The sequence below is a fragment of the Chiloscyllium plagiosum genome, chromosome 7, assembly GCF_004010195.1.
Source record: "Chiloscyllium plagiosum isolate BGI_BamShark_2017 chromosome 7, ASM401019v2, whole genome shotgun sequence".
NCBI classification, from domain to species: Eukaryota; Metazoa; Chordata; class Chondrichthyes; order Orectolobiformes; family Hemiscylliidae; genus Chiloscyllium; species Chiloscyllium plagiosum.
Window position 1 is genome coordinate 104,863,066 of NC_057716.1, and position 8,023 is coordinate 104,871,088.

General features: G+C 46.9%; 1 protein-coding gene across 3 annotated transcripts in view; it reads left to right on the top strand.

The window, feature by feature from the left end:
* The first annotated feature begins 7,385 nt into the window (after positions 1–7,385).
* Positions 7,386–8,023, top strand: part of LOC122551826 (serine/threonine kinase 11 interacting protein) — a 120,410-nt gene continuing 119,772 nt past the window's right edge. For all 3 annotated transcript variants that reach the window (XM_043694317.1, XM_043694318.1, XM_043694319.1), the window contains exon 1: positions 7,386–7,523. The gene's annotated coding sequence lies outside the window, so the exon portion shown is untranslated. The remainder of the gene's footprint in view (positions 7,524–8,023) is intronic.

Sequence of the window (8,023 nt, forward strand, 5' to 3'; positions counted from 1 at the left end):
GGTTGATCAAAATCCTGGTTGTGGGAAGGATGTGAAGGCATCAAAAAGGGTGTAGAAGAGGGATTGCAGTAATGGGAATAGATTGTACAACAGAAGGCAGAGAAGACCAGCTTGAGGTTTGTAAAATTATGTGATTGGGACGGGCAATAATGCTGGCCTCTCAGCAAGACTCTCAGCTCTCGAGTGAATAGAAGGAATTAAGCCGCTATCTGTATAGGAACCATGTGCAGTGAAACTTGGCCTTGAAGCCAGCACAGGCACGATTGGCTGAATAGCTTTCTGTGCTGTAATAATTTTATAATTGTGTATTTGATTTGATTCTATTTATTATTGTTGCACTTACCTAAGTACAGTGAAAATTTTTGTTTTGCATGCACATCATAACATACAAAAACACAGACCATAGTGTGAATGAGTAGTGAGGAATACAAAGTTATAGCTGCAAAGAAGGTGCACGAAAAGCAAGATCAACATTAGACATGAAATTTGAGAGGTCTATTCAGAAGTCTGATCAGTGGGGAAAAAGCTGTTCTTGAACCTGTTGGTACATGTGTTTAAGCGTTTGTATCTTCTGCCTGACACAAGAGGTTGGAAGAGATTATAATTGGGATGGGAGGGGTCTATGTTGGCTGCCTATCCATGGCAACTCCAAATGTAGATGGAGTCAGTAAATGGAAGGTTGGCTTGTGTGATGGTCTGGGCTGTGTTCTCAACTTTCTTTAGTTTCTTCTGGTACTGGGTTACAGCAGTTGCTATACCAAACCATGGCGCCTCCAAATAGAATGCTTACCATGGTGCATTTGTAAATGTAGGCGAGGTTCCTTATGGACATGCTGAATTTCCCCCTCCTGAGGAAGAGGAGGCATTGTTGTCGATGATCAGCTCTTTAGTTTTGCCAGTGTTGAGGAAGGGATTGTTATCTTTGCAACCATCACCAAGTGCTCTATCTCTTTCCTGTATCTGCCTCATCATGGTTTGATATCCGGCCTACAACGGTTGTGTCATCAGCGAATTTATAGATGGAGTTTGGATGAAATTTGGCTACATGTTATTGTGTTGAAAAATGTGCTGCTGGAAAGTGTTCTTCAGGCTTATGCCCAAAACGTCGACTCTCCTGCTCCTCGGATGCTGCCTGGCCTGCTGTGTTTTTCCAGCACCACATTTTTAAACTCTGGTCTCCAGCATCTGCAGTCCTCACTTTCTCCTACATGTTATTGTGTATTATTGGCACTCAAGCAATGCACTGAGAAAAAGAGGCTCTTGTTTGAATCCTTTGAATGTGTTAGGAGAAAATGAGGACTGCAGATGCTGGAGATCAGAGGCGAGTGTGTGGTGCTGGAAAAGCAAAACCGGTCAGGCAGCATCCGAGGAGCAGGAGAGTCGACGTTTCAGGGAAGAGCTCTTCATCAGGAATGACTCTTGTGAGCTGAGGAGGTGGAGAAATAAGAGGGTGGGTGGGGCTGGGGAGAAGGTGAGTGCAATAGGTAGATGGAGGTGGGGGGTAATGGTGATAGATCAGAGAGGAGGATGGAGTGGATAGGTGGGAAGGAAGATGGACAGGTCATGAAGGCAGTGCCAAGTTGGAACGGCGAGGAGGGGGGAATGAGGAAACTGGTGAAGTTCACATTGATGCTGTGGATTGGAGGATCCCAAGGTGGAATATGAGGCATTCTTCCTCAAGGTGTTGGGTAGTTAGGGTGTGGCAATGGAGGAGGCCCAGGACCCGCATGTTCTTGGTGGAGTGAGAGGGGGAGTTGAAATGTTCAGCCACAGGGCAGTGGGGTTGGTTGTTGCGGTTGTCCTGGAGATGTTCCCTGAAGTGTTCTGCGAGTAGGCGTCCTGTCTCCGTGATGTAGAGGAGACCGCATCGGGAGCAATGGATACAGTAAATAATGCGTGGAAATGCAGATAAAACTCTGGAGGATGAGGAAGGCTCTTTGACGCCTTGGATGGATGTGGAGAGGAGAGTGGGTTCATGGGGGGGGGGCGGCGTGGACCTGGTAAGAGAGTCGTGGAGGGAATGGTCTTTACGGAAAGTGGATAGGGGTGGGGAGGGAAATATACCTCTGGTGTTGGGGTCTGTTTGTGGGTTCCCACCACCAAAGGAATATTTTCCTCCCCTCCCCTATCCACTTTCCATAAAGACCATTCCCTCCGTGACTCTCGTCAGGTCCACGCCCCACATCAACCCACCTTCCCCTGCCACCGGAGGAATTGCAAAACCTCCCCCCTCTCCGCCCCCCTCAGGCTGCAAAGGAGCCTGCCACATCCATCAGAGTTTTATCTGCACTTCCACACACGTCATTTACTGCATCCATCACGCCAGATGCGGTCTCCTCTACATCGCGGAGACAGGACGCCTACTTGCAGAACGTTTCCGAGAACACCTGAGACACTCGCACCAACCAACCCCACCGCCCCGTGGCCGAACACTTCAACTCCCACTCCGCCAAGGACATGCAAGTCCTGGGCCGTCTCCATCGCCACTCCTTAACCACCCACTGCCTGGAGGAAGAACACTTCACCTTCCGCCTTGGGACCCCCCAACCCCATGGTATCAATGTGTGACTCCAGACCTACAGCAATGTGTGGATGACTTTTAACAGCCCTCAGAAATAGCCCACTCAGTTCATGGGCAGTTAGGAACAGGTGACAGATGCTGGCCTTGCCATTGACACCCATTTTCTCATGACAGAATTTCTAAAACTCTTGCCTTTTCAGGCCTTGTGAATGCAATGCTGCAGATGTTTGTGAAATTGACCCACTTCAATGAGGAAGTACCAGGGTGCAGCAGGAAAGTGGGTGCCAGGCACAAATGTAGATTTAGAGGAATTAGACTGTGTGTGAAACTGAGATTGGGGGCACAATAAATACCACAGTCCCAAGGGTATAACCTCGAGCTAGCATGTGCTGTTTCTCAGCTGCTTGTCATCTTTACTATCCAAAACCTGAATTCATTTGATTTAGATAATCATCTCCCCTGCCACCTCCGCAGGAAGCATTAATTGTAGAATGTGTGAGATGATGGCACACCTCTGGTACCACACATATGGGAGTTCTTGCAACTAAAGTTGCATTTATATAGCACCCCTCCTGCACGTCAGTGCAGAGTGTTCACATGAGTGGTTACTAAATTAAATTTTAGCACACAATAGATCAGGTGACCAGATGTTTGGTCCAAGGGATTGGTTTTGAGAAGCCTCTTGAAAGGGGGGAGTGTGGGATTACAAACCTTGAACCCCATGGTGGTAACTGGATGTGCAAGAGGCTGGAATTGGAACCTCAGTGATGAGGGTAGATTGAAGACGTTAGGGTTGTCCTCCTTGGAGACAAGGCGAGGGGTTTGATTGGATAGAGGTTTTCAATGTCATGAGCAGCAGCTGGATAGACTAGACAGGAGAAAGTGAGGACTGCAGAAGCTGGAGATCAGAGCTGAAATGTGTTGCTGGAAAAGCGCAGCAGGTCAGGCAGCATCCAGGGAACAGGAGAATCGACCTTTCGGGCTTGAGCCCTTCTTCAGGAATGACTAGACAGGGACAAGCAGTTCCCACTTTTAAAAGGAAGAATAAAGAGAGGGGATCAGATGGAAGTGATGCAATGAAGCAAGGGTGATTTGAGAAAAACAGTTTCAGTGAGCAAGCAGTTAGGGTTTGGAATGCTTTTCCTGGAAATGTGGTGCAGGCATTGAGGGATGACATTGGATGATTATTTGGATAGAAATGTTCAGGAATATGAGGAAAAAAGTGGATGATTGACACTTGGGAATGGAACCATTAAAGGCACCGTCAACTGAATGGCCTCACTCTATGCTGTCAAGATTAGAGTGGTGCTGGAAAAGCACAGGTCAGACTGCCTGCTCCTCGGATGCTGCCTGACCTGTGCTTTTTCAGCACCACTCTAACCTTGACTCTGATCTCCCCAGCATCTGCCGTCCTCACTTACGCCTAGTTCATTCTATGCTGTAACAGTTGAGATTCTGTGGAAAAGTGCAGTGATCTCAAAGCATTGTAGGGACGAGGAAGACCAGTACATTTATCCAGGAGACATATGGGTTAAACCCATTCCAAGTCCGTTCTTAAACGTTTTCTGTGATTGTTTAAAAAGCAGAACAAAATTGAGCGGTTCAGTCTTTTGTGTTTCTTGTGAGCTGTTGAAAGAGTCTGATTCCCCTCTCTGAGGGTTATGCTCGGGTCTTGGCACCACATTATAGAGGAAGTATGTGAAGGCATGGGGGAGAGTGCAGAATAGGTTTGTGAGAAATCTCAGTCATGGACATAGATTGGAGAAGCTGAGACTGTTCTCGGACAAGAGAAGGCAGCTGAGGGATATTTTCAAAATGGTGAGAGTAAATCGGGAGAAATGATTGAGAACTTGTACCCATACATGGCTGAGCTCACTGAGGCATTGGGAAGAAGTTCAATTTGTGGCTTATCCATGTTGCTGGAATTGTTCTATCTCTCAGGTAAACAAATGTTCAGCAGAGCCTGTGAATGGTTAGCAAGACCTGTATTGGTCCAGGTTGAAGTTTAACCATTTGTCCGACAAATTGGCCTTTTCTTTAGAGCCTGAAAGTGAGTGAGATTAAACTGGGCAGAGGTCTGCTTAGCGAATGTCTCAGTTCCAGTTCTATTGTGAAGGGATAATGGTGTGATTGTGGCTCTGGGGATGTGTCCCTTTCTGTCGCTTCTGGGGGTCTGTGCAAGGAATGAGTTTGTTCAACTGTTGGTGAAAATTTGTGAATGAAAACATTTAAAAAGAACAGCCAATTCACGCTCTTGGAGCCATACTGTAACAATTGTAGAACTTCCTTGCCTCGCTCTCACTTTATTTTGGATTTTTCAGGGACAGTTTGTGACACCTTTTCCCCTATGGCAGGGCTTTGCACAGTGCCAGGGCCAGTGATAATTCAAGTTAGCCGATTCAGGTGAGCTGTTGAAATTGGGAACAAAATCAGAAATTGTTGGAATGGCTCAGCAGGGCAGGCAGCACCTGTGAAGAGAAATCAGAGTTAATGTTCCGGAAGGGTCACTGGACCTGAAAGCTTTGCTCGATTTCTCTCCTCAGATGCTGCGAGACCTGCTGAGCTTTTCCAACAACTTCTGTTTTTGTTTCTGATTTACAGCATCTGCAGCTCTTTCAGTATTTGTTGAAATTGGGATTCTGTGTTGTTCTGGTGTCTAGGATTTATGCTGCTGCCCCTCGTTCTGTGCAAAACTGTGGGAGTTAAAACTAGGAGGCCATTCAGCCCCTTGAACCTACTCTGCCATTCACACACCAAAATTTTCACCACCTTTGATTTTTTTTTGGAGAGAGGGGTTACTGGATGAAGCAGATACAGTGGAGCTATAGGCACAGCATGAACAAATGGCTGGCACAGGATCGATGGGTTGAACGGCACAGGATCGATGGGTTGAGGGAGACTAGCGTGAGCGTGTCTGGTAACAAAATTGATTAGTGTAAGCAATTTGGGAGAAGGTTTGTGGATCAGGTTGTAAGTTTGCTTGCTGAGCTGGAAGGTTCGTTTTCAGATGTTTCTTCGCCATGCTAGGTAACATCTTCAGTGAGCCTCCGGTGAGGCGCTGGTGAAATGTCCCCCTTGCTATTTGTGTGGATTCGTCTGTTGTGCTGGGTGATATCATTTCCAGTTTTTTTTCTGAAGTTGGTAAGGGGGGTAAAAGGGGTGAATGCCGTACTTCTCAGATGAAAGCCATGTGCTGTGAACGCTGGAAACTTGGACTAAAAGCAAAACGTGCTGGAAGTAATCAGTCTGGCAGCTTGTGTGAAAAGAGATGTGTTAGCGTCTCTGCTTGATGACCTTTTTAGCAAAAGTACTTCCAGGTGCAGTCAATGAACAAGGCGGCTGACCACACAGCAGATCTGGAAAAGAGCAGTGTGAAATCATGGGGTTGTTTCCGTGGTGTTCTGAAAAGATTGTTTCCCAGCACGTGGATTGCACTCTTACTCCTGCTGCCGATTGTAATCCTCCTCTTTAAAATCGTGACCTTGAAATATTTTTTAGAATTAGGTTTGATTGCCATGTGTACTCCTGTACAGGGATACAGGAGTACAGTAAATATTTTACAATGTCGTCATTCACTGTGCCACCTTAGGTACAAAATCTTTGGTTTAAAAAGTAGAAAAATAACGTTAAAAGTTCAACACATCAGTTCCTCTCAGTATGAAGTAATAAATGCGAAGTAAAGTTAAAACATTCGAGTGACAGTCCCCCTTTAGCCATGGGCCTGCAGTTGCACCAAGCTGGGCTTTCCCAATGTGGGGTCAATCCCTCGATTCCTGTACCTCCGTGGAGCCTCCTGGCTCACCCGCTGCCTCGTCACAGACAGCCAGAATCCCACTCTGGCCCCTGGCTGCTTCAGCAATCCTACTGACCATCAGAGCTCTGCCCGGGCACACCAAGCCTGCCACCCGAGAGGATCTCTGTTTAACATCCCTCAGGTCTGACTGTGCAGTGCTCCTTGATACCACACCACAGTAATGGCAGCATTTAGCTCATTCCAGCCTGTACCGTCGTTTAACATGCTCGGGGCTGATCAAACTCAGTCCTGTGTTGCCACTTCATTCCTTATACCTTTTGATTCCCTTAGCCCTAATAAATCCATCTATCTCCTTTTTGACAATGTTCAATATTTTGTCCTCAGTTATGATTTGGAGGTGGTGGTATTGGACTGGGGTGGACAAAGTTAAAAATCACACAATACCAGGTTATAGTCCGACAGGTTTAATTGGAAGCACTAGCTTTCAGAGTGCTGCTCCTTCATCAGGTGGTTGTGCAGTATGCTCCACTTATACTCCACAACCACCTGATGAAGGAGCAACGCTCCAAAAGCTAGTGCTTCCAATTAAACCTGTCGGACTGTAACCTGGTGTTGTGTGATTTTTAACTTTGTCCTCAGTTGCTTTCTGTGGCAGAGAATCACCTTACTCACGTGATGTGAGGCATGTGCTGTTAGCCTATCTGTAAACAATGGCTGATTACTGTCCTGTGCTGACATGGACTGTGATCGGTTTTGATAAGGGGCAAGGGGTCTTTGAGCGGATACACTTTATTTATAAACAAGAAAACATTCCAGTGTGCTTCCTCCAGCTACCAGTGTGGAATGTGAAGATAACTTGGCTTTGTTCTGTTTCAATCATTCCACCGGCTGTGGAGGTGAGGATCAGCCTTTGATTGGACAGGTTAGTGTTAGTGATCACTGGGGAGGGGTGCTTGTCTCTGCAATGTACAATGGGGCCATTAGCACTTGATAAGGCAGTGGCTGCAGCTTCACTGAGTTGTCATGCACAAAGTCTGCCCACACGCACACGCATCAAAGCTCGGGGGAAAACATCTGAGCATGTATCCGGTGAAGATGTACAACCACTATTTCAAACTCTCCTGGCTTCTGTTCACTCAGAAGCCTCAGAAAGTAGCTTGGCTGGAAGAAACTGAGAGTGTCGAGAGGTATCCCAGTCAAAAGATTGGACCTCACAGAGCAGCCTATTCTGGAAGCCAGTATGCAGTTGTAAGTGTCTTTAACTTATGTTTGCTTGTAGTGTCTTTAGAGTTTTGTAGGCTGGTGTGGCCCAGAGCTGAGAGTTGTGGAGCACAATGTGCTGTAAATTCCTGATTTGGAGATGCCGGTTTTGGACTGGGGTGGACAAAGTTTAAAAATCTCTCGACACCAGGTTATAGTCCAACAGGTTTAATTGGAAGCACTAGCTTTCGGAGCGCCGCTCCTTCATCAGGTGGTTGTGGAGTATGAGTGGAGCAGACTGCACGACCAGCACTCTGAAGGAGCAGCACTCTGAAAGCTGGCGTTGTGATTTTTAACTCTGTAAATTCCTGTCTCTTTGCCCCCCCCCCCCAATCAACTTTTGAAAATCTTAGCTCTTCCCCTATATTAATTCTGCCTGTTGGGTGGTATTGAGGTAAAATTAGTTCTTGGCTTTCCCCTCCCATCACCCCCCCCCCCCTCTCTCTCTCCCCAAATCCCCCCTCCTCCCTCTCCCCAAATCCCCCCTC